The 27,946-nt window shown below is 46.6% G+C and overlaps 1 protein-coding gene across 5 annotated transcripts in view; it reads right to left on the reverse strand.

The window, feature by feature from the left end:
• The window catches only part of COL16A1 (collagen type XVI alpha 1 chain), a 950,832-nt gene that overhangs the window by 748,344 nt on the left and 174,542 nt on the right, over positions 1-27,946 (reverse strand). The window lies entirely within an intron of this gene.

The following is a 27,946-nucleotide window of genomic DNA, read 5'->3' on the forward strand; positions in this document are numbered from 1 at the left end:
CACCACTGGAGTCAAGCTATCCAGGCTGATGAAGGCTGATAGCCAGAAACCGGTCCTTGGATGCTTGATTCCGGTCTGGGAAAGACATGGCTTGGTAGTTCGGACTGGACTGTTCCCATGAGGCACAGGGTCAGAGCTGATTTGCATATAGCCAGTGTCTAACCCAGGGTGGTGTGGAGTGCAAAAAAACGATGGATTTAGGCCCAGATCCTTGTACTGGGGTGAATGTATGACATTGTTCTACATTCTGTCCATCAACTGTGTTTTTTGCAATTTTCACCCCGAGTGTGCTGGGGATGCTCAGACGTGAGTCCCAGGCTCTCCACACCACTGGAGTCAAGCTATCCAGGCTGATAGCCAGAAACCGGTCCTTGGATGCTTGATTCCGGTCTGGGAAAGACATGGCTTGGTAGTTCGGACTGGACTGTTCCCATGAGGCACAGGGTCAGAGCTGATTTGCATATAGCCAGTGTCTAACCCAGGGTGGTATGGAGTGCAAAAAAACGATGGATTTAGGCCCAGATCCTTGTACTGGGGCGAATGTATGACATTGTTCTACATTCTGTCCATCAACTGTGTTTTTTGCAATTTTCACCCCGAGTGTGCTGGGGATGCTCAGACGTGAGTCCCAGGCTCTCCACACCACTGGAGTCAAGCTATCCAGGCTGATGAAGGCTGATAGCCAGAAACCGGTCCTTGGATGCTTGATTCCGGTCTGGGAAAGACATGGCTTGGTAGTTCGGACTGAACTGTTCCCATGAGGCACAGGGTCAGAGCTGATTTACATATAGCCAGTGTCTAACCCAGGGTGGTGTGGAGTGCAAAAAAACGATGGATTTAGGCCCAGATCCTTGTACTGGGGTGAATGTATGACATTGTTCTACATTCTGTCCATCAACTGTGTTTTTTGCAATTTTCACCCCGAGTGTGCTGGGGATGCTCAGACGTGAGTCCCAGGCTCTCCACACCACTGGAGTCAAGCTATCCAGGCTGATGAAGGCTGATAGCCAGAAACCGGTCCTTGGATGCTTGATTCCGGTCTGGGAAAGACATGGCTTGGTAGTTCGGACTGGACTGTTCCCATGAGGCACAGGGTCAGAGCTGATTTGCATATAGCCAGTGTCTAACCCAGGGTGGTGTGGAGTGCAAAAAAACGATGGATTTAGGCCCAGATCCTTGTACTGGGGTGAATGTATGACATTGTTCTACATTCTGTCCATCAACTGTGTTTTTTGCAATTTTCACCCCGAGTGTGCTGGGGATGCTCAGACGTGAGTCCCAGGCTCTCCACACCACTGGAGTCAAGCTATCCAGGCTGATGAAGGCTGATAGCCAGAAACCGGTCCTTGGATGCTTGATTCCGGTCTGGGAAAGACATGGCTTGGTAGTTCGGACTGGACTGTTCCCATGAGGCACAGGGTCAGAGCTGATTTGCATATAGCCAGTGTCTAACCCAGGGTGTTGTGGAGTGCAAATAAACGGATTTAGGCCCAGATCCTTGTACTGGGGTGAATGTATGACATTGTTTTACATTCTGTCCATCAACAGTGTTTTTTGCAATTTTCACCCCGAGTGTGCTGGGGATGCTCAGACGTGAGTCCCAGGCTCTCCACACCACTGGAGTCAAGCTATCCAGGCTGATGAAGGCTGATAGCCAGAAACCGGTCCTTGGATGCTTGATTCCGGTCTGGGAAAGACATGGCGTGGTAGTTCGGACTGGACTGTTCCCATGAGGCACAGGGTCAGAGCTGATTTGCATATAGCCAGTGTCTAACCCAGGGTGGTGTGGAGTGCAAAAAACGAAGGATTTAGGCCCAGATCCTTGTACTGGGGCGAATGTATGACATTGTTCTACATTCTGTCCATCAACTGTGTTTTTTGCAATTTTCACCCCGAGTGTGCTGGGGATGCTCAGACGTGAGTCCCAGGCTCTCAACACCACTGGAGTCAAGCTATCCAGGCTGATGAAGGCTGATAGCCAGAAACCGGTCCTTGGATGCTTGATTCCGGTCTGGGAAAGACATGGCTTGGTAGTTCGGACTGGACTGTTCCCATGAGGCACAGGGTCAGAGCTGATTTGCATATAGCCAGTGTCTAACCCAGGGTGGTGTGGAGTGCAAAAAAACGATGGATTTAGGCCCAGATCCTTGTACTGGGGTGAATGTATGACATTGTTCTACATTCTGTCCATCAACTGTGTTTTTTGCAATTTTCACCCCGAGTGTGCTGGGGATGCTCAGACGTGAGTCCCAGGCTCTCCACACCACTGGAGTCAAGCTATCCAGGCTGATAGCCAGAAACCGGTCCTTGGATGCTTGATTCCGGTCTGGGAAAGACATGGCTTGGTAGTTCGGACTGGACTGTTCCCATGAGGCACAGGGTCAGAGCTGATTTGCATATAGCCAGTGTCTAACCCAGGGTGGTATGGAGTGCAAAAAAACGATGGATTTAGGCCCAGATCCTTGTACTGGGGCGAATGTATGACATTGTTCTACATTCTGTCCATCAACTGTGTTTTTTGCAATTTTCACCCCGAGTGTGCTGGGGATGCTCAGACGTGAGTCCCAGGCTCTCCACACCACTGGAGTCAAGCTATCCAGGCTGATGAAGGCTGATAGCCAGAAACCGGTCCTTGGATGCTTGATTCCGGTCTGGGAAAGACATGGCTTGGTAGTTCGGACTGAACTGTTCCCATGAGGCACAGGGTCAGAGCTGATTTACATATAGCCAGTGTCTAACCCAGGGTGGTGTGGAGTGCAAAAAAACAATGGATTTAGGGCCAGATCCTTGTACTGGGGTGAATGTATGACATTGTTCTACATTCTGTCCATCAACTGTGTTTTTTGCAATTTTCACCCCGAGTGTGCAGGGGATGCTCAGACGTGAGTCCCAGGCTCTCCACACCACTGGAGTCAAGCTATCCAGGCTGATGAAGGCTGATAGCCAGAAACCGGTCCTTGGATGCTTGATTCCGGTCTGGGAAAGACATGGCTTGGTAGTTCGGACTGGACTGTTCCCATGAGGCACAGGGTCAGAGCTGATTTGCATTTAGCCAGTGTCTAACCCAGGGTGGTGTGAAGTGCAGAGGCCGGTGTTGCTCGTGGATGCAGGGCTCCTATTATGGAGGGAGAGCCCCGCGGTAGCGTGAAAATCCAGAGAAGTGCCCCGCGTGTGGAGATGCGCCGGAGAAAAGGAGCGCAGCGAGGCGACGCGACAAAAGAGCACGTGAGTGAAGGGGGGATATGTGTGTCTGTGTGTGCGCGTGTGTGTGTGCGCGTGAGCCTGTGAGTGGTGGTGGTGCTGGTGGTGGGGGAGGGGGTGCGTGTGCGTTTGTGTGTGTGTGTGTGCGCGTGTGCGGGCTTGCCTGTGTGTGTGTATGCCTGCCTGCGTGTGTGTGTCTGTGTGCGTGCCTGCGTGTGTGTTTGCGGGGAATCTGAGGCAGGGGACGGGCACGGCGCCGGCTGGGCATGCGCGCCCACGAGGTGAAGCCGACGCTTGTGCCCGGCCCCTGTCTCAGATTCCCAGGAGACGGATAACTATAGTTGTCGAGCTAGACACAAGCTTTGCTTGTGTATTCTAGCTCGACCTAAAGAGAGATGTGGTGGGGGAGAGTGAGACAGGGGCTGTACATGTGTGTATTTTCATGTCACAGCCTGGCATTTTCCCCATAGTGTGTGAGTTCAGTGTTACAAGTTTTCCCTGCACATTGTGTTGTCACAGACATTCCCTGTGTAGTGCCTAATGTCACATGTATTCACAGCGAGAAAGATGTCATAGAGTGCGGGTGTACCTGTCTGTCTGTAATATTCTCAGAAAATTGTTTGTAATGTTGCAAACGTTTAGGACACATCCTAGTACCTATGGATGTGGAATCATTGCATTATAACATTTCGGGACATAACCAGTTGAGGTACTATTAATGTCTATGGATAGAAGGCGTAAAGCCGGGGAGGAAGAAGCCAGGATAATTAGGGACCAAAACAGGCATTGTAGCACAGGAGTCAAAGTGGCCAAAATAAAAACCTCCCTAATTTCCCCCAATGTAGAACCACGAGATGCTGCACATGAATCAACTGGTCCTGTGTTGTCATCATTGAAACCTGATCTAAGTAGCAGTGGGGGAGATAGTCGGAGAATGACTATGACTGTTAATAATAATAAAGGGGGGATTCTAAATGATGATCCTTCTCGAAGCCTGCAAGATATTAATATAACTAGGTATTCTGGTATATGTGTTGGGGAAGTGAATAAGTCTTTACTTTTTACTCCTCTCTTCCATGCAGAGTCATTGACATTGAATAGAAGTGCCCTCCTTAGAATCATATCCGAAATAGATGATCTAAAGTTAATCACCAGCACAGACATTGAACTGGTACACGTAGATTGGAGGAATAATCCACATGTAACTAAAGCCACTTTTACTTCGGGGGTAGTGTCATCTCTCATTTTGGCAAATGTTGATGGCTTTAGGAAAAGAGGTATAGATGTTTTTATTAGTGAAGTTGCTCATGGTGCGCTGTCCAAAAGTCTAGAAACACCTTATCATTGGCAAGGGAAGGGGTCCACTGGGTATGAAGGTGAATATACAAATACAAAATTTGAGGATATGGAAATAACAATAGCAATGAAATCGGGCATAAGAGAAATTAAGCTTGTAGTTCCCGAGGCTCAGGAGGCCCTTAGAATAGACAGAGGAGATGAGGTGTTAAAATGGAGCTGGATTGCAAGTGCTTTGAATGGGGCAAAAACAACTAATACTAAACCTATAGAGCGGGGGTAGCCAATTGGGAAATATTGTGTCGTGGAATATGGCGGGGCTAGGTAAAGCGAATCACAAGCTTAATTCCTTAATAGACCTAGCCCCCAAGATAATTTGTCTTCAGGAGACGTGGGCAAAGGAAGAGTTTCAGTTAGAGAAATATTATGTGTACTGTTGTGTAGCAAAAAAATCTGTAAAGGGACATGCAAGTGGAGGTTTAACCATCTTGCTAAGCTGCGAGATAGCATGGGACCCCGTCATATATATACACCCTTCAAATTGCTGTATGTGCGCAACGTTAAAAGTAAGAAAAGATAATTTGGAACACGCAACGTCTATGTTCTTGGTAAATGTGTACATACCCCCAGGAAAGGCGTCTAACCCACTGGTTGACTCCATTTGCACTTTTGTACAAAGCATATGTAATGATGAAGAAAGAGCATGCATACTGATGGTAGGGGATTTTAACGCAAAGATAAGTAACAGCACTGCCTTGTCCTTCACCAATCTGGACTTGGAGGAGGTTTGGTCTATGCCAGAGGCAGTACTCCCGGCCAATTTGAAATCGGACAAACGTGGCTTTTCCCTTTTGCAAAATCTTAGGAATCTTGACCTTGTATTATTAAACGGCAGATTCCAAGAGGACTCTCCTGCAGCCCTCACCTTTCATTGGACATATGGCCACTCCCTACTTGATTATATGGCAGTATCTTTTCAATTGTTTGGGGCGTGTTCACAGTTTAAAGTGCTCCCCACAAAGATGAGTGATCATAATATTCTGGTGGTAAATTTAGTTAAAAATATCAAGAAACCTGAACTCTGGAACCAAAGGAATGAAAATGTAACTTATTCTCGAAACAATGGTCGTACATGTTGGTCACATAAGTCACTTCCGAACTTGCAGTGGGTATTTAAGAATATCACTTTTAGTGTAAATCGAGAGAGCCCGGTTGAGAGATATGAAAGAGTTTTGACTGCTATCAGAAAATTGGGACAAAAGAAGCAAAGTATAAGAGGCGCTCCCATAGTAACAATCTCCTGCGAAATAAAAAAACTTAATAAGGAGATAAATTGGCTGATTAGATCCCAATTTAGAGATTTTAGTTCACTAAGGCAAAAAGAGATTTATAGATTAAAACAGGTTCCGAAAAGGAAAATAGGAGCTGATCGTAGGGTCGCCGAAGATGAAAAATGGATTATCCTTCGGGAAGTGGCTCTATCGGGGGATACGAGAAAGTATTCGGCTTTGATAGCTAAATATTGTGACGGTAGAGAAAAATCACAACCCATGCTGATCCCTGAAACCGAATGGTTTATGTACATACCCCAATTGTATGCCCCCAATCAACTAGGTGAAGAGTTTGAGGGGGTTATTAATAAGCATGAGCGGATTTTGCGTATTGGCAATCCGCGGATCTGCGGATTTGCGTATTTGCGGATTGCGACAATACGCAAAATCCGCGGATCCTAGCGTATTTTTTTTTGCGTGTTCGCACGGGTTTCTGCAAGTTCGCGAGGGTTTTATTGTACAAAACGCTCGCGAACGTGCAGAAACCCGTGCGAACACAATGTGCCTACTCATGGCCAAACGGACGGGGCTTCCATGCGAGTGCACATGCCTCTTGTGTGTATAAAAGGTCAGAGGCCGATCAGAGCAGCAGATGAAGATACAGAGACTCCTGGTCACAGGAACAGCACAGGGATTGTGCTGCACATGCCTCTTGTGTGTATAAAAGGTCAGAGGCCGATCAGAGCAGCAGATGAAGATACAGAGACTCCAGGTCACAGGAACAGCACAGGGATTGTGCTCGTGAAAGTCAAGGATGCAAAGGCCTCTATCCAGCATCACAGCTGACTTTCGACGGTAGATGAGGTAAAGAAGGCACATTGCCCAGCCTCGACGACGCTCTCGATTGTTTCTGGGCTGATGAATGAGTCACTGCATTTGAGCTTCAACTAGTTCCAGCGACCATGTGTGTGTTTACAATGACGCCAGCAAGCTGCCAGCGCCGTTGTAAAATAGTTACAAAGTTAGCTTGCACAGGAAGCACTTAGATAAAATAAAGCAGCACCTGCTTCGTTTTATCTAGTGGTTCCTGTGCAAGCTAACTTTGTAACTATTTTACAACGGCGCTGGCAGCTTGCTGGCGCCATTATATGAGTGGGTGGGGGTTCAACTTTTGAACCGGTTACATCCGCGGATTTTTTCGGATTTTGTGGAAAATACGTAAAATACACGGATTGCGTATTCACCAAAAATCCGAAAAATCCGCGGACGTAACGGATTTGCCGCCCATGCTTAGTTATTAATACCTCAGCATTGGCGGGTGATGTGGAAGCTCCATCAGGGGGGGAAATTGAAGGATACATGAAGGGGGCAAGATACTCAGGGGCAATGGGGCCGGATGATGTCCCTGTAGCCGTAATAAAACAGGACTGTGGTGATTGGGAAAAATTATTACATCCTTTGTTTGTCCATTGTTATAACATCGGGGACATCCCTTACTCTTGGAAGGGAAGTATAATAGTCCCGTTATATAAGAAGGGCCCAAAAAACTCCCCGGCAAGTTTCAGGCAAATCTCCCTTCTAGACGCTACGGGGAAACTGTTTGCAAAAAGTATCCTTGGCCACTTGCAAGAGTGGGTATTCGGAAATAATTTAATCCCCCTAAAACAATCAGGGTTCCGTAAGAACAGTGGTACTTTAGATAACATCTCTGTTCTGCGAACTCTAATTGATAAATATCCTGTGGGTCGGAGGATACCGTTGTGTACAGCATTTATTGATTTCTCCACAGCATTCGACAGGGTAGATCGGGGGACGCTGTGGAGGAAATTGGTTACTATGGGGATCCCAGGGAACCTTTTGAGATTAATAATTGCTCTCCACTCTTCGACATGGACCCAAGTCTAGTTAGGGGGTACACAAGGCCTCTCAAAGAAAATATCCACTCACAATGGGCTGAAGCAGGGGTGCCTTCTGGCCCCGTTGCTCTTCTCAATCTACATAAATGACCTACCAAGTTGGATAGGGGAGAGTAAAGGGGATCCTCCTCAAGTGGGTAACTTAAAAATAAGTTGTTTGCTGTATGCAGACGACGCAATAATAATGGACTTAACCCCAATTGGGTTACACAGAAGACTAACGGAATTAGTTAGGTACACTGAGGAATATTTTTTTAAAATAAATATTTCAAAGAGTAAAGTGATGATTTTACGTTACAATGACTGCAAGGTTAGAACAAATTTGAAATGGTTCTTGGGAGATGAAAAAATGGAAGTAGTATAATTTTACCCTTACTTAGGAAAATTCTTCACAAACAGGTGCTCAGCTAAGAGACATTTGGATCACTGCAAAAGCAAAGCTATCTCACAAGCCTCTGCAATTAATCGCTTGTACTTGCAATGCGGGAAAAGAAATTTTTCGCATGCTATTGCAGTTTATAAAATAAAGATTCCACCAACTCTGAATTATGCAAGCAAAACAATAGTTGAGAGTGAGTGGGCAAAGTTCGAGAAAGTGGAAGGAAAGATCTGGCGCCAAATATGCAATTTGAGTCATGCTGCGCCAATCGCAGCACTTAGGCTCAAATTTGGCCTTCTGTCAACATATGTGTTATCAATGGCTGCTTGCTTGAGGTGGTGTAATGCTCTGATAAATGGTCATGACAACTTATTAAGGTTAGCGTTGCTAATTGAAATTTTTGTAAACATGATGTGGAAAAGTGCAATTTTTAGGAATTATTTAAAGGCTTTAAGTATCTTCGGTTTAGAGTTCGAAGGGGCAGCAGTTTTAAATAAAACAGCATTAAAGCATATAATTAAAAAAACTATATATGTGATTTCACGTGAAAGAGATCTGAAATTATGCCACTCGAATGGAAGGATGGATTGTATTTCGGGGAGCTCAATTGTTAAAAATCCTCAGCCGTACGTTCTATGGAACATGAATCATGGTGTACGTAGAGTGATTTTGTTAATAAGAATGAATTTACTCCCTTTGTGAACAGGATCTTGGGAGGGCATTCCCAAACATGAAAGACATTGTCACCTATGTGCTAGTGGTATACAAGACCTGAATCATGTTTTGATTGTGTGCCCAGCACTCTACTCAATACGACGCAAATACTTAAGGCATGGGTTTTTACAGTATAACATCTCAACAGCAGAACAGGCCCGAAATTTTCTTCTGTTCCCTCCATCCGAATTGATATGTTTTAAAAAAAATTGTTTCTTTAAAGAATTTTTAAATGTCTTTTAAAAATAATGGGTTAAGTCGTCCCTTCGGTGTTAATAGTATTATGAGAACCTACATGTATAGCAGCAAAATAATTTTAAAGAGTACTCTTTACCTGTGTATGACATGATAGTTGCCTTAAGTAGTTAATATTTTCTTGTTTGTCAATCCATACTGCTGTTAGGGGTGGTTGGAAAACATCCTTTAAAAATTGTACAGAGCATTGGCACCTTCTTCCTCTTTCTTGATAAATGAATGACCACATGCAGCTCTTGAGTTCCACCGCTGCTCGGTATTTATGGAGAATACCTCATGCACTAGCACTTTCTCAAGCACTTTATAAAAATCATCCGCCGCAGTTTTACTCTTTGATAAAATTTTATTGAGTACTAGCAATTTTGTATGACATACTATTTACCTCGAGCATCTCTTTAGTTACATTGCTGCTATTCAGTTATTGACAATAGATGTCCTGGAAGATGGTATTTAATGCATTATGCACTTTACTGATTGCATTAGCACTTTTATTAAGCACTTTATAAAAATATTTGCTGCTAATACTATTCCATGATCATCTCCCTAAAAGATAGTTTTTAATTGTTTTGGTTTTATTGATATGTGTATATTGGATGACAATCGTATATTATTCCATCTGTGTGCCTTCGAAACCTTAGTTAATGTGTTAACCCAGGGTGATAGCCAATACGGTGTTCTTACTGTAAATGGATGATTATTGACCGTAAGTGTACCACACTTGAATTATGCCGACTATTGTAGTGACAAGACTATTGAAGAAAAGAGATTTCCTATTTTTAAATGGATGTATTTTAACAATATTAATGTTGTAATTCTAGATCGTTTGCACAATGACTTGTATGAAATGTTGTTTTATTTTTTTATTTTTATGTGGAATTCCTCGGAATTCCAAATCATAATAAAATAAACTGTAAACTGTAAAGCTCGTGAAGTCCACACATCGCAGATTCCTCACATCCCACTTTGAAAAAAAGTATTTATTTTGCAAAACGGACTTTTATTTGCAAATAAAAAGCAGGGCAATTTAAGATGCCCACAGAATGGGACTGCCGGACGTGTACCTGACGAATTTTGAAGGTACATGGATTTAAAAGAATTAAAAGCCCTTTCAGAGCCTTTCGAGCTATGGAAGATATTCTTATATAAGGTTTTCCTAATGTGCAGAGGTATTAAAACACGACAAAGTGACTTCCACCTGTGGCTGAACAATTGCCAAAGTGATCTAAATGTCAAAATATTTTTGCCCATGACAACAACCAAGTTTTTTTTAGATAATCGTATAAATCAAGAAGATTAAAAATTGGTTACCGATTAACACCGTTTATAATCCCCTTTTTATTATGTGCCAAAGAGCATATCTACTACACTCAAAATAATACATATGTTAAGAGTGGGCAATTGGAGAATCAGTAGGTAAATACCAAATGTTAACCACATAATATTCAGAATAGCGCATGATTATCCTTGTTCCACAGATCCTAAAAAGGAATAAAATAATATTCTTGGATCACTTCGACAATTGGCACACCTCCTCCAGCAACATCAGCTGCTATGAGTCGCATTGCCACCACCATACGGTGGGCCCATGGACCCATATACTGTAGTGTCTGTTGATTACCTAGGGCTATGCTATTAGTAAACTCAGTAGACGCATTGACCAATGTATGTAAATATGTATGTATATGTATGTACGTACCTACATAGACATGTACTTTCATATGCACACATGTATGCATGCGTATATGAATGCAAAAGTTGACATTTGGAGAGCATATATGTATGTACGTGCTGGTATTTGTACAGCCCAGGCCTAGCTGAACAGAACGCATAGCTCCCCCGACAATACAATCATTGGGTGAAGTTCAAGGATAGACGTTGACGTCGGGGCAGTGCTCTTTGAAGAGTGTTTGTGTGATAGTCTTTTTTTATAAATTGTAGGACAGTTGTCTCTGATCTAATGTCAATAGGAATGCTGTTCCATATCCTGGGAGAATGAACATAGAAGGCTTGCATTCTGTTTATTTTCCTTCTTGCAATATTTTATTTCTAGTCTGGCCATATCCAAGCTCCTGGTCTGGCATTGTCCTCCAGATATGACATTGTGTGCCAGGTAAGCTAGGGTGGAGTCTTGTTGAGGGATTTCTAAGTAATGCAGCTGGCCTTCAAGGTAATCGGAGTTGGAAGGGCTTGATGAGGCCCAGTTTCTTCTTTCTCTATTGAGGAGCTGTGTCACTTTCTGTAGGATAATTTTCATGAGTGCAAGGGTGGTATCAGGGAGACCGCTGAGTATTGTGCTGCCTCTGTCTAAAAGGGAAAGGATTAATGCTCCATCTAAGGTGGTCTTACGGCTTGATTTGCTTCTGAAAGGACAGCTGGAACAAAATTTCTTGGTCTTCCCGAAGATGTCTTCCTTGAGTGAGAGGACTGCATCTAGAGATCTAGAGCTTTTGCATGGTTTGTTCAGTTGGGTGAGTGAAGCCTGTTAGGTTTAAGTTGGAGAGTCAGGCTCGATTCTGGGGTTGTTTGGTGCTGTTGGCGAACAGAGGAAATCAGCCTTTTGAGAACCAAAACTGTGTGAATTTGAGGCAGGATTTGAAACTTTTTTTATATTACGGGTTAGGCTGTTTATAGAAAGGTTTGGGTTTCATCTGCGTATTGATGAATCTTGATGCTGCTCTCTGCACGAATGGATCTGAGGGGTTTTGTGTAGGTGTTAAAGATAATGGAGCCCTAGGGTACTCTGAAGGAGAGAGGAGTGTTTGGGAACTTGAGGAACTGTAGGAAAGTGCCTTTTTTGTATGGTCACTCCCACACTTTTTTAGGTCTCGCGTGAGCCAGCGCGCAAGTGCTGCTCTGCAAGGCATTTAGTAAGGGCTTTTAAACCCTGAACACGGGCTCGTGCGTGTTTTTTTTTTATCACCCGCAATTGGCCTTTGCGTGAGTCTTTCTAAGAAAGACAGCAAGCAATTGGTCCAAGGCAAGTGCATGTCCCGCCTTCTCTGTCCCCTGGCCTAGGATCCACGGGAGCGAGCAGCAGCGCCATCTGTGTCCAATTATCTAATTGGAAATGAACGGCAGCCAGCGCTGGTCGCGTTTGTCGCGCTGGCCGCACTGCTCGCGCTGGTCGCGCTGGTTATCTTGTTTCATTTTGGTTAAGAACTCCCCATGAGTGCCGGTGTTTTCCGGTTATCTCCCTCATGTGCTTCTTTCCGCTCTTCTGCTCCGTGTCGGTCTCTTGTCTGACTGCTTTTCTCCCCTCGCACTGCTCTCTCGTTTCTTCTTGCTTAAACACTACAAAGTGCATATTTATTCGAGCTGACTTCCTTGTGTGCTTCCCTAGACCCACTCCCTCCGTGTTGTTCTAATCCATGTGCTTCTCTCGCCCCCAAGCTGCTCTCTCTCTCGCTGCTGCACTCTGTGTTGCTTTCGCTCGTGTTCTTCTGTGGTGGTATCTACTTCTCTTTTGTGCTTCTCCCAACCCTCTGTGCTCTGATTTTCCTCTTCCTCGACCCTATTCGCCCCTCTGTTACCGCCAACTATCCTCAACGCTAGAATCCAATGTTTCTGTTAATTGGCGTTTTCGCTCTGAATATTATATATTTTTTCAATTTACATGTCCAAGTGGCATTCACTATCTTGAATTATTAAATAAAAAAATGATGGTCAAACCAGGTGTCGAAACGCTTTACAAAGAACTAGAATAGCATAATACATGGTATCAAAAATAAACAAGGTGCCATTACTTACTCTTTAGTACATGCAGAACAAAAGCAGCAGAAAAGACAATCAGTGCATAAGCAAAAGACGGAGAAACATGATGAAGAGAAAAACACTTACGGTCAATGAGGCAAAAAATGAATTCTAGGTTGAGGAGAAAAAATATCTGATGTATACCTTAGAATATGAACTGGATTGATTTCAATACTTTAGTCGGCACTGGAACACAGGAGATTTTAGTTTTTTGTTTAAAAGGTAGGCTGATGTGATAGGACAGAAGGTGGAGTGGGGGGTGGGGTGCAGAATCTTAAAAGCACAGCCGTAGTAGGGGTGAAACAATGTGAATACGGAGTGCTGTGAAGGCGACTGTCTAGGCACTCTTGAGAACTATGCAGAAATATCAAACATAAAAATATCGTCCGCAAAGTTTGCCCAATCTCAGCGCGGTACACAACCATGGGGAGAGCTCGCTCTCTATTCTAACTCCCGCGATGCCTTTGACAGTCCTGCTCATGCAGATATCTTGCGGTCCGGTGATAGTGCGGTACCACATCTCTACGGTGTGGTACCTGCAGGTGACAACAGCTGCCTGGCATACTACAAGGCATGGTGCAAACGGACACCGAAACACATAATAACAGGCTGCCTGAGCAACAAGTACATCTCTACTAAGTAAAATGTACTGTTGCACTTGCAACATAAAACTGTAATGCAAACAGAGCGAACAGAAAGCTTTCCATGTGTGACCTTAGTACCAACACCAGACCAGCATGCGGGGGCAGCCCCTCCGCCGGGCTTGGCTCTGGGAGAGAAGCATGTTGGAGAAAGTTTGGACAGGCTTGCGGTGGCATCAGGTGACGGCAAGAGCATTGGCCTACGCGGCTAAGGCTGCCAACCACACACAGGGTTAAAAGGTCATGGAGACAAAAGCAAGAGAAAAACAAGGTGAAAAACTAGACCGGCAAAGAAGGGTTGTAGCCTGGAGAAGATGTTTGCTCAATTCACAGTTATAAATCCGACTGCTTCCCTCACACCTACCCGTTCTTCACACATGCTCTTGCATCTCACCCTCCACTGTTATGTTACGTTAGTTTTTTTTTTGTATAGCGCGTGACTCACCCAGGGCCATCTCAGCGCTTGACCTAAGGGATAACGTAAGGCGGATCAAGATGGTGTTTGCTCGAGAAAAAGGACCTAATTACAACAAAAAGGTTTGTAGTTGTTTCCTGAAGGCCATAAGAGATGTAGATTTACGCAAAGTCTCAGGAAGTGAGTTCCAATATTTGGGAGCCACATAGGAGAAAGCTCTACCACCTGTGCGACTTAAGCGGATGCGCGGGACCTTCAGGAAAGCCCGTGAATAGGATCTTAAATTGCATTCAGACTGGTGCTTGGATAGTTTGTTTTGCAAATAGCGGGGGCCTTCCCCTTTAAGACCTTTAAAAGAGAGGCAGCAGATTTTGAACAGTGATCTCTTTTTCACTGGAAGCCAGTACAGTTCTCTAAGAAGGGGAAGAGAAGGGGTTCCAGGGGGTTGGTTTAAAACCATTCTTGCTGACGTATTTTGAATCACTTGGAGTTGCACAGCACCCATTCCTTTGTAGCTAGGTTCAAGGAGGTCTGTAGGACCACATATATACATACCCACATACATACACAAACTGGGCCAAATCACAAATAAAAGCTCAAAGGAAGAACGTTGAGAAAAATCTGCAGTTGGATTACTGCTACAATTTCCTGCAGGTGTGCGGCTTTTCGCAATTCACGAAGTATGCATGGAGTGCTCTTGGACTTAAACTTAGGTTTTCTGGCTTCCCTACACTCTTAATAATAAAAGCATTGGCATTGCCAATAGGTCTCGCCTTTGGAACCTTATAAGTATTTAGTTATGCAGTACAATATCCTTGGTGCAACAACATCAACTTTTGCATGTCTAAACACTTATAAGGTCCCAAAGGCGAGACCTATTGGCTATGCCAATGCTTGTTCTTCAATGCGTATGGTTATGGTATACTTTCTTACTCCTGTGACGAACTTGTAAGCCTGAACTCTGGCACACTCCCTAGCTGTAAGCAGAATTCCATCTGTAGGCACCCAGACTCTTTGTCCTGTGGCTTGCTGAACGTAAGATCTCTTATCAAGCACTGTGAAGAAATTGCGCTACTTATAGAGTCTCACGATCTAGACGTACTCTTCATGACAGAGACCTGGACCACAGCAACCAGTTCGGTGGAACTGGGGATAGCCTGCCCCCTGGTTTTAAAATCATACATAATCCCAGGGTGGGGGCCAGAGGGGGTGGAGTTGGCCTTATTTTTAGGGAGACACTAGATTTCTCTCAACTTTACATCAAGGCCATTCCTGGATGTGAACTGCTGGGCTTCTCTATTAAGGGTCAGGGAGGTGTGCTACACACTGGGCTGTTATGCTACAGACCCCCGGCTAGCTCGTTATCGGCTGTGTCAGAGCTCGTAGACTTAATCTATGACCTCTCTCACTCCCATACAAAGCTGATGGTGCTAGGGGATTTCAACCTTTGGCCAGAGGGACCGACGAATTCAGCTTTTGTAGAGCTAGTCCAAGCCTGCCGTAATATTGAGTTACAACAGCTCGTACTCACACAAACTCACTCAAATGGCCACATTCTGGATCTGCTTTTCGCCGACGTATACCAAACGTCTCTGCGGGACATCTTACCTCAGTGTTGGACGGACCACGCTCTCGTCCTTTTCTCTCTCTCATGTAGAGCCGCTATAGCAAAGAAAGGCAGTGTGGGTGGTACTAGGATGGGTAGAAAATGGTCTGGACTCCTTAAACGATCTACCCTGCCTACTTTGCTTCCGGACGGCTTTACATTGGGAGTTAGTGTGGACGTGAGCTACGAGACTCTCTGCCAGCGAATCTTGGCTTCTCTAGACTCCTTGGCTCCGATGCGTACAATTAGAGCTAGGACTAATCGTGCAATGCCATGGTACTCAGAAGAACTTCGGCAGCTTAAGCTTCAGTGCAAACAGGCTGAGCGTGCCTGGAGGAAACAGTATCTGAAATCACATAGAATCCTCTTTAAACAGGCATAGCGACCTATAAAGCCCAGATCAAGCTTGCTAAAGCCAGATTTCTAGAAGAATCATTGAAGGCAGCTGCGAACAAGTCCCAGGCTCTATTTAAGATCGTTAAAGACCTAGCCCATCCAGCTTGTACTATAAATGACATCCCGGCCTCTCAAGCCCTTTGCGACTTGCTAGCACAAGCTTTCGAGGACAAGATTGCTACCATCTTAAATAACCTCGCCTCGTCTTCTGGCCATGTGGTGCACAATTCTACTTCGATTGAGACCATGAAGGAGGGCGCCAAGCCAGCCGGACTGGAAAATGTTCCTCTACCATCCTTTGAGGACTTTTGCGCTTTGGCTTATGGTGTGTCCTCCGGCTCTCCATCTGATCCTCTTCCACCTAAATTTTGGAAACTGTTTCGGGAAGAGCTTTTTCCCCCACTTTTTTCGATTTGCTGCCAGTCCCTTGGATCAGCACGGGTCCCAGTCTGTTGGAAATTGGCTGTGGTCTCGCCATTGCTGAAGAAAGAAAATCTGGATCCTACTTGTCCAGCTAACTACAGGCCGATTTCCCTGCTGCCATTTCCAATCAAAATCCTTGAGAAACTGGCCACAAAACATATTTCCAATTTTCTTGAGACCACCGATTAGTTGGATGTGGCCCAGTTTGGGTTTAGGCCAGCACATGGGACTGAGTCGGCATTGGTGACTGTTCTTAACGACCTTCGGACGCGTGCCGACCAGGGTCGAGCAGCCTTTTTAGTGCTGCTCGATATGTCGGCCGCGTTCGATACGGTCAGCCACGCAATCCTGATCAGGAGACTGGCGGAGGTTGGGGTGTCTGGCCTGGCCCTTGAGTGGCTGGTGTCGTACCTCGATCATAGGCACCAGGTGGTGGCCCTGCCTCCCTTTAAATCCGACATCAGGAGGGTTGGACAGGGCGTACCACAGGGGTCGGCCATCAGCCCCATTCTATTCAATCTCTACCTCCGCCGCCTGATCTTGTTGATAAAATCTTTTGGCATAGCAGTCACCAACTACGCCGACGACACCCAACTTATCTTCTCATTTGAGGGTAAGGAGGCGGTGTCACAGGAGGTCTTCCATTGTTGCATGAGCACCACAGCAGAATGGCTGGGCAATAACTCCCTGCAATTCAACAGCTCGAAAACCGAGGTGCTGCACTGCTCGATGGATCATACCCCTAGGCCTCTCCCACAGGATTTTTGGCCTCCTGATTTCCAAGGGACTAGTTTGCCTGCTGAATCTGTTCGGAATCTGGGGGTGATGTTCAGTTCCAGTTTGCAACTAGATGTATCAGTGAACAGAACGGTAGCCACTTGCATGGCACTGCTCTGCTCGCTGCGAAAGATCTTACCCTTGCTCCCTGTACACGCTAGACCAGAGGTAGTGCGGAGCATAATTTTAAGTCGACTTGACTATTGCAACGCACTGCTTCTAGGGGCACCTGCCACTTTGCTGGGGAAATTGCAACGAGTACAGAATTTCGCCGCCAAATTGGCACTGTCGCGTCGACGCCTGGACTCTTCTGCTAAGGCACTTAGGGACCTTCACTGGTTGCCAACTACTCAACGAATTGATTTTAAAGCTCTGTGCTTGGTATTCAGGGCTCTTCACGGACAAGGTCCGTCCCCTCTGCAGGACCTTTTCTCTTGGTATACTCCGTGTAGAACACTCCGGTCAGCCTCAGCCTATTTGGCAGTAGTACCCAAGATTTTGAGGTCCCGGATGGGTGGTCGGTCCTTCAGGTTCACTGCAGCGAGACTGTGGAACTCCCTTCCGCTGGGCCTGAGGGGCTTGGAAGACCTCCCTTCTTTTAAGAAAGCATTGAAAACTTACCTGTTCCCTAGGATACTGTAAACGGATCGGATGCTGGTAACATCATGTATGTGTCATAACAGTCTAAGCGCCAGGATGCCCGGCGGGTGACAGCAAATGCGCTATATAAGAATGCCTATACATACATACATACATACATAACTAGAAAAGTGCACTAGACCCTGCTAACCAGGCCCCAGTGTCAGGGCTCTTGTTCCAAAACTGCTGTATGTGAATTATTAACCCCAGTCAGCAAGAACTTTAACCCCCTTTTAAGTCCCTGGTAATTGGTACTAGTGGGGCCGGGGGCATGGGAGTTAAAGGGGTCACCAGGGCCCGAAGCACGGATTGTGCCACCCTGAGTGACCCAAAATACCGATGACAGCAGGTCTGCCATTGCAGACTACATGAACAGTGCAAATTGCACCAATTCACTATGCCCTCATCATTAGTGGTAAGGTCACAGTACTATTATTAGGTCACGCCTAGCGACGCAGCACATGCGCTGCTCGCTTGCGAGATCCATTTTCATCGGTTTTCATTTGGAAGTGGGGTTGGTGACCACCCTGTCTCCCTTAGGCCCTGCCCACCTGAACTGGACTTGTCAGATGGAATCAGAGAGTGTTTCAGTTTCAATGTTGGGAGCTCTAATCACTAAGTTTAATGTGCCTGACAATCAAAATACACTGGCAGTTCAGTTGAAACAAGAGCATAACGAAAACAGAACCTAATAAACACACTCAAAAAGAAACCAAGCCTCCTCTTTCATCATAATATTTAGAATCCAGTCACAAGATTCTCGAGTCAAATATATCAATATACCAGACACAGCACAGCCAAGAAATTTTCAAGTGATTTGGGCAGCGTGAGAGTTACAGCCTGAATAAATATGGTTTACTTTTCTCCAGAATCATGTTACCTTTGCTTAAAAAAGAATATTATAAATTCTAAGAGAGTTGTTTTCAGGAAAACTGGGGTTTCTTCGGATCTTCAATGCCACAGTACACACTTCTTGCCTTTAGCTTGAATTATAGTGCTTTGCCGCCATCATGTGGAAGTGAGCAATACCTGGTCACTTCAACTCCAGACCTCTTCTGAAGCAGGGCAGACACGTTATTTGAGAATTGAAGGACCGGTAGTGACACTTACTGTTAGCGAGCACAGTTGCAGTGCCGGTCTGACTGCAGGCACGGACCTCCAGGAGTCATGTCTACGATTGCTCCTCGGTGCATCTCCCATTCTGAATCCTGACTGCTGAGCTCAGTGCTGCCGGACTGTAGGCTCCACCACTCTGATGGCGGTCCGGGTCCTGCGGGTGGACAGACTAGAGTGTCAGTCGCATTACGGCATAAATCACTTGGTCAGTTAACAAACGCTCTGTGGGATTAGCAGCGTCTGGATGCTCTTCTAACACTGACCAACTAACTTCAAGTCTGCCGCTGACGGAAGGTAGCCATTGGCTAATTGTAAGTCTGCCTGGGCAGGGCTTGCACTGTCTCTGAGAGCAGGTATGGACTTTAAGCCCTGCCCCCTTTACCACCCATCTTTGCAATTGGCTTCTGTTTCTGTCCTTTGGAAATGGCGGTTTTTGATTGTTAATGTGCTTAATAGTCCCTCCTTAGTACCTCCTTTTCTCCTCTTGTAACCTCCCATGAGGACTGTCCCATTACCTTTGTTGTTACTTTGTATGTTTTAATAACAATCTGTGGGCACTATTTTCTGAGATGATTTTCTCCTGCCTGCTGTTGTAGGCAGGACACGCTCTCCAGCAGCTGCTTTTTCTTTATTCAGGCGTGATACATGCCTCGCTTTCTCTTATACCTTTGGGTTTTAGCTGCAATAATGGCGACAAAACCTTTCTTTTCTTATGTGCGACTGGCAGAACTTCAGGTTGAAACTGCACACGACATAATATTTTTTTCTAAAGCCTCGGGACATGCCACACTTTTTTTTAAGCAGCGTGGCTCGCCTTGTTTTTTTTTTTTTAAATCAGTGCCATTTTTTTTCTCCAGCCGCGCATAATCTTATGTTTTATTCTTAGCGGCGTAGCGTGCCGTGCTTCAACTTCAACAATACTGGCCACACCTTTCTTCTGTATAGCTCGACCAACTTAATGTAAGTATCCTTTTTCAGTGCTTACAGCTGGGGACGTGTCCTCTAACTGCAGCTGGGGTGATTAGCGTCCCTGCTATTTGAGCCTTTGGCTTCCGTTTCTGCTTCCAGCTGCAGTGCTCACATTGCCTACTTCAGTTGACTGCATCTGACGGAAACCCAAGCATGTCACTCTTTCTGTATTTGCGGCTCACATAACTTGATGTTAAGACTGTACACAACATAATACATATTTCTTAAAGCAACGTGGGATGCTGCACCTTTTTTAAAAGCAGCACACTTTATTGTATTTGTTTCAGCCGCGCATAATCTTATGTTTTAACTTCAGCAGCACAGCGCTTCAACTTCATCAATTACGGCCACGCCTGTCTTCTGCGCGGCTTGTTCAACTTAATCTTAGTGTCCTTTTCCAGTGTTTACAACTGAAGACGTATCCTGTCATTTACAAAGCCAATAGCTCCAACTTTCACAAATGCGAGACCTATTGCATTGCAAATGCTTGTTAATATCATGTCAGACACCTCAAGGGTAGGCCTCCAGAGCCCAGGAGGCAAGGTGCATTATATTAAAGGTATGGACATATAAGTGCAAGCTTATATATATCCGTATAGTAGCTTCCTTCCATTAGGGGCTTCTCTTAAGTGCTCAAGAAGCCATAGGCTAACATGGACTAGCACCTGGTCACCCCAATATTACCAGATCCATTAGGGTCCCACTGAAATATGTAATGGTTGGTATCGAACAACTTGTCTCATTAAACCCGACCTTTTTAGGTCTCGCCTGTCGATGCGCATGCGCATCGAGCTTGCAAGACTATGGGGGCTTAAACAGTCTTTAACCAACTTGCAAGGAATCGTGGCGATTCCTTGCAGTGCCCGTGAAATTCAAGCTCAATGCGCATGCGCATTGAGCTTCTGCTTTCACACCCTCTCCCCGCTCCGCCCCCTCCCCTGCCCGCCGTGTCGCATTTCTCCTCCCCCCTCCCCTGCCTTCCCTCCGTCTTGTCTCTTTTGGTCTCCTACTAGTATGTTAGCTGCTCAAGAAGGTATATCGAGGACTTCAAGACAGGACGAGTATTGCATGCGGCAATGATCACAGGTGTTTTGCATGGTAAAATGCACGAAGCAAACAGTCATGAAATGTTGTTGTACCTCAGATTTGAAGAGTGTTATTTTGTTAGTGTTTTCAGGATAAGGTTCGTTTTTATAAGAGGAAATAAGCTATAATGACTTGCACATTTGTCTTGGTGTCCCTGCTTTCATTTAACGTGCATATTTACGTGTGTTACGGTTTAAATGCATTTACAATGCACGTTATAAACATGAGCTTCGACATGTGGCCGGATGCTGACTCGCCGTGTGTTCTTGTGCTTGGGACGAGGACGCAGCACCGTGGGCTCCTGTATTTTCCTGTAATAAACTACAAATCTGATTATCACTTGTCTCGGATGAATTTATTCACTCCCCATACACAGACTACTTGGAAATTCCCCCTAAAACAAAACAAAAGATCTTTCCAGGATAAAGGAAATCCACTTCCACATGTGGACCTAATTGCGTAATCCACACGTATCATACTTTCCAATACCGCCCCCCCCCCGCCATCACGCCACGACTACTACACTAGGACAATACGGACTTATGAGAAATATTACTAACCATTCTATTTATAACGGACGTGGTACACTACTGGTCACCACCAGGAAAAGCCTAGCACGTCACGTACTTTCACAATTAGTGCGTCACAGAGGGCCGGCCACGCGCACTGATGCAAGGAAGACTAACCGGAAACACAGGATGCATCCTGGAAAGAGAAACTACACCGGGAATTTACATTTCGTGAAAAAGCAAAACCTTTTACTGAGTCGCACGTCAGTAAGTAAGTGGCGCCTCTTCCCATCAAAAGCAGCGTGGCAGCTGCCGCCCTCCAGCTGAGGTTTGTCAACACGTTCCCTTGTAGAAAGAATCATGTTCTTGTTCGGCTACATGGTATTGTTACAGACTAGAGTGCGCATGTATTGCCCTCTAGATGAATTGGTTAACAGTCACGAAAAAATTCAAAGTATTTCATACAACATGTAACAACATTACCCACAATGGAACATGGCATTTAATCCAACGGAGTTCTTGCACTCGAGAGCAGCACCTGCTCTGCCCCGCACCCTCAATCAGCATACTTTTGATCATGAACTCATTCATCATCGTACTCACTCACCCTCACCCTCACTCACCCTCAACCCCTCACCCTCACTCACCCTCAACCCCTCACCCTCACCCTCACTCACCCTCAACCCTCACTCACCCTCACTCACCCTCAACCCTCACTCACCCTCACCCTCATTCACCCTCACCCTCACTCACCCTCACCCTCACTCACCCTCACTCACCCTCACTCAACCCCAACCCCTCACCCTTACTCACCCTCACCCTCACTCACCCTCACCCTCACTCACCCTCAACCCCTCACCCTCACTCACCCTCAACCCCTCACCCTCACTCACCCTCAACCCCTCACCCTCACCCTCACTCACCCTCAACCCCTCACCCTCAACCCCTCACTCACCCTCACTCACCCTCAACCCCTCACCCTCACTCACCCTCACCCTCACTCACCCTCACCCTCACTCACCCTCAACCCCTCACCCTCACTCTCACTCACCCTCACCCTCACTCACCCTCAACCCCTCACCCTCACCCACCCTCAACCCCTCACCCTCACTCACCCTCAACCCCTCACCCTCACCCTCACTCACCCTCACCCTCACTCACCCTCACTCACCCTCGCCCTCACTCACCCTCACCCTCACTCACCCTCACCCTCACTCACCCTCACCCTCACTCAGCCTCAACCCCTCACCCTCACTCACCCTCACTCACCCTCAACCCCTCACCCTCACCCTCACTCACCCTCAACCCCTCACCCTCACTCACCCTCAACCCCTCACCCTCACTCACCCTCTACCCCTCACCCTCAACCCCTCACTCACCCTCACTCTCACTCACCCTCAACCCCTCACCCTCACCCTCACTCACCCTCACCCTCCCTCAACCCCTCACCCTCAATCACCCTCACTCACCCTCAACCCCTCACCCTCACTCACCCTCAACCCCTCACCCTCACTCACCCTCAACCCCTCACCCTCACTCACCCTCAACCCCTCACCCTCACTCACCCTCACTCACCCTCACTCACCCTCACCCTCCCTCACCCTCACTCACCCTCACTCACCCTCACTCACCCTCACCCTCACTCACCCTCAACCCCTCACCCTCACTCACCCTCACTCACCCTCAACCCCTCACTCACCCTTACCCACCCTCACCCTCACTCACCCTCAACCCCTCACCCTCACTCACCCTCAACCCCTCACCCTCACCCTCACTCACCCTCAACCCCTCACTCACCCACACTCTCACTCACCCTCACTCACCCTCAACCCCTCACCCTCACTCACCCTCACTCACCCTCACCCACCCTCACCCTCACTCACCCTCAACCCCTCACCCTCACTCACCCTCACCCTCACTCACCCTCAACCCCTCACCCTCACTCACCCTCAACCCCTCACCCTCACTCACCCTCAACCCCTCACCCTCACCCTCACCCTCACTCACCCTCAACCCCTCACCCTCAACCCCTCACCCTCACTCACCCTCACCCTCACCCTCACTCACCCTCAACCCCTCACCCTCACTCACCCTCAACCCCTCACTCACCCTCACTCACCCTCACTCACCCTCACTCACCCTCACCCTCACTCACCCTCAACCCCTCACCCTCACCCTCACTCACCCTCACTCACCCTCACTCACCCTCACCCTCACTCACCCTCACCCTCACTCACCCTCAACCCCTCACCCTCACTCACCCTCACTCACCCTCACTCACCCTCACCCTCACTCACCCTCACTCACCCTCAACCCCTCACCCTCACTCACCCTCAACCCCTCACCCTCACCCTCACTCACCCTCAACCCCTCACCCTCAACCCCTCACCCTCAACCCCTCACTCACCCTCACTCTCACTCATCCTCACTCTCACTCACCCTCAACCCCTCACCCTCACCCTCACTCACCCTCACCCACCCTCAACCCCTCACCCTAACTCACCCTCACCCTCACTCACCCTCAACCCCTCACCCTCATTTACCCTCACCCTCACCCTCACTCACCCTCAACCCCTCACCCTCACTCACCCTCAACCCCTCACCCTCACCCTCACTCACCCTCACTCTCACTCACTCTCACTCACCCTCACTCACCCTCAACCCCTCACCCTCACTCACCCTCACCCTCACTCACCCTCAACGCCTCACACTCAACACCTCACCCTCACTCACCCTCACACTCACCCTCAACTCCTCACCCTCACTCACCCTCAACACCTTACCCTCACTCACCCTCAACACCTCACCCTCACCCTCACTCACCCTCACAACACATATTGTGTTACAATAGGTGTCACATTTGCGGAAGATAAAACTATTGGCATTGTTAAAAACAAAGCTAGTAATTACGCTATTTTCAAAACAAGCACATACATAAAAAATGTGTCCTTTACAATACCAATAGCTCAAACTTTCATAATGCGAGACCTATTGCATTGCTGTGCTTCTCTCCCCTGCTGCACTCTCCTGCTCTCTAGAGATGTGGCATAACGACCAGAGCTGCCATATAAGTCACGTAAATACAAAACATGTTGGATTCCAAATGCTATAGGTGTCACATTCGCGAAAGTTATAACTATTGGCATTGTAAATGACAAAGCCATCAATTTAGCAATTTTAACAACCAACAAATAAATAATATATGTCATTTACTAGACCAATAACTACAACTTTTCTAATGCGAGACATATTGCATTCCAACCCCACTCATCCACGCAACCTCACTCATCCACGCAACCTCACTCATCCACGCAACGCCACTCATCCACGCAACGCCACTCACACACGCAACGCCACTCACACACGCAACGCCACTCACACACGCAACGCCACTCACACACGCAACGCCACTCACACACGCAACGCCACTCACACACGCAACGCCACTCACACACGCAACACCACTCACACACGCAACGCCACTCACACACGCACCACTCACACACGCAACGCCACTCACACACGCAACGCCACTCACACACGTAACGGCACTCACACACGCAACGCCACTCACACACGCAACGCCACTCACACACGCCACTCATCCACGCAACGCCACTCATCCACGCAACGCCACTCATCCACGCAATGCCACTCATCCACGCAACGCCACTCACACACGCCACTCATCCACGCAACGCCACTCATCCACGCAACGCCACTCATCCACGCAAGGCCACTCATCCACGCAACGCCACTCATCCACGCAACGCCACTCATCCATTTGCAAAACGAAAAAGGTCAAACTCTTCTATTGCGAGACCTATTGCATTTTCAATGCTTGTTTTAAAGTGGAATTTAATGTGACATGCACCCAGGTGGCTACCTTAGATGTTGCCCCAGTTTGTTCCTGTTCCCTGGCTGACAGCCTGCAGTTGCTGCCACCAAGGCAGTATTCTTATACCCCATCAAGAGGTGTGAACACTCCCAGGAATTAGAAACAAAGGCATGCCTGGGATGGAGGTGACCCCTACCTACTTAATAGGATGGCTAGTGATGTGGCACAGCAAGGCGGTGAGTTTCAAAGCTTACAACGCATCTGATAGCAACCAGGCTGTCTCCCAGAGGAGGAAACAGACAACCCACTGTCCACAGGCAAATTTGCTCCTAGGCAGGCGGGAAAATTAGGTAGTCAGGAGGTGTACACCCCAGAAAGCTATAAACACACCTAGGGTGGGCTACCTAGTCTGTACAGCCAAGGACGGTTTCTGCCATTTTTAAAAGTGGCAGAATAGAGGGTTGTAGGGAGAAAAGGTAGCCACCCCCCAAATGCGGTCACCTCAGGAGCAGATTAGCTACTGGTGCTAGTAGACCTTAGGCTACTTGCACCCACACCCCTAACGTCCCTCAACAGGACAACTCTGCACCTGGGCTCTAAGAGCCAGGTATGATTCAACTGACTTATGCGTCCTGGTCCTGGGACCTGCATCACCTTATCTCCCATTGGTTTCCACTGGACTCAACCTGAAAATGACCAATTGTCACTAGTATGTTCCTCCATTGACTGCAACATAAACGTTTAGTAGTAGTGATTTGCACTGATTCACTTTTCCTTCTAAAAAACATTTCTCCGTATATACTCATATGATTGTCTTTGTCTTAAATCAGTGTCAATTATCTAGTGCCCATGTTGGTACTCTGAAATGTGTAACACATGTTCCTCTAGTAAGGTTTGGCTGCTCAGTGCCACACTACCATGCTTGCGCTATGGCTGTATTAGTGTGAAACCAAAGGACATATTTTGGGGTATTGTGAGTAGATTGCAAAGTGAAGCATAACCAGCCTCACTACACAATACTCCATTTTCCTACAGGAACCTATCTGCATGAGCTGGCACCAGTTGGTGAAGTAGGATGTGAACCATTTCAAGAGAGTGCCTAAAAATCCCATGCATGTTTTAGGGTGTCATTCAGAGTCTGATGGTTGACTGTGTCGAACACTCCAGAGAGGTATGACTGAACAAGAAGGCAAGAGACATTCCTGTTGTTCTGGAGGATGTCGTTGACGACTTGGGACTATGGTTGTTAGAGTGCTGCAGCATGGTCTGAAGGAAGATTAGTTGGCCTGTGAAGATTATTCTTGATTCTAAGTGGGTGGTCTACGTTTTGGAGGCTATAACCATTTGATGATGACCAAGTCCAGGATGTGTTTGGAGGAGGGTGTTAAACAGATTGCAGTGATGTAGACTGCATATAGGTTGTCTTGAGTATTGATGTGCTTGATATCTCAAATGCGTATGACTGAAAAGTGTTTATTGATGAACATCCGATTAGTGTGTTGTAGGGTGGGGTTCTAGTGAGTTGAATGTGGATGAGGTTAGAGGTTTTACATGTATGAATAGGTGAATGTGATTGTGCCATCTGGGTGTGTGTGTGTAGAAAAGTGTGAAATGTGATGTTTGTAAGGCACATGGTGAAGCTAGTTTACTTGAAAGAGGGATTCAGACGCTAATTTCTGCCAGGTCCAAAACATGTGAGGAAAAACATGTACGCCCTTAGTTGGGGATGACTGGGCAGTGGGCAGCCCTGAAGTATTGACTTAATAAGGAGAGGAGAATGAAAATGACAGTTGGAAACCAGTGATGTCCTTTTCTGCATAGATGGATACTGCAAAATGCTGTGAGGTCACTTCCTGTAGATATGGATGCTGCAAAATCTTGAGATGGCTTCCTGATAAGATGAATGCTGGAAATTAGGTTTGCTTGCATGGCTTCTTCTTTTAAAGATGAGCTTGGTGGCACACCAGTAATTCCACTTCTTACAGAGATAGATGCTGGGAAACTCAGTGAGGTCACTTCCTGCTGAAATAGGTCATAGGGAATGCAGCAGTGTTGCTTCATTTAGAGATGGATGTTGGGAAATCCAGACGTGGCTTTCTGTTGAGATGATTCCTGGAAAATTAGCTCCACTAGCTACTGTACTATATTCATATACTTTGTTGGCTTAACAGTGTCCCCAGAGGAATTGGGTCTCTGTCACTTCTGGGTGGACTCTACGTGATATATGCATTGGTTGCTTTACAGTGCCATTAAAGGTGTTGAGCCCCTGTTGCTTCAGAGTAGACTGCAAAGAGCATACACCTGCCTGGACTCCACTAACCCATACACAGGCACATGTAGTCTCAACTCAACTAGCAATGTCATCACACTCACCATGTTCAAAACATGTCTTTGAAATCCTCGCACCTCAACCAACACTTTCCAAATAAGCCAAACTACATCCAACCCTGTATCAAACATGCATTCCAAAAGAGCACCAAGGAACCTGTTGCAAATCAGAGAGCTTTGTGGCCTTTGTCCAGTTAGGGGGAAATATATCAGTTTTACAGTCGGAAGAATTTTTTTTTTTTCATTTACAAGCAATCCTGGAACATATTTCTCCACTGAGAAAAGATGGGAGAAGATTCCTTCCATTTCTGGGCGATGTAAAGAGGTCCTTTGTTGATGTCCCACAATCTTCACCATTCAAGTTTAATATTCTGCATGTGATATTGTTTGTTTTTACATAAAATGATTGAAAATCCTAAAA

This window comes from Lissotriton helveticus, chromosome 3_1, assembly GCF_964261635.1.
Source record: "Lissotriton helveticus chromosome 3_1, aLisHel1.1, whole genome shotgun sequence".
In the NCBI taxonomy this organism is placed as follows: domain Eukaryota; kingdom Metazoa; phylum Chordata; class Amphibia; order Caudata; family Salamandridae; genus Lissotriton; species Lissotriton helveticus.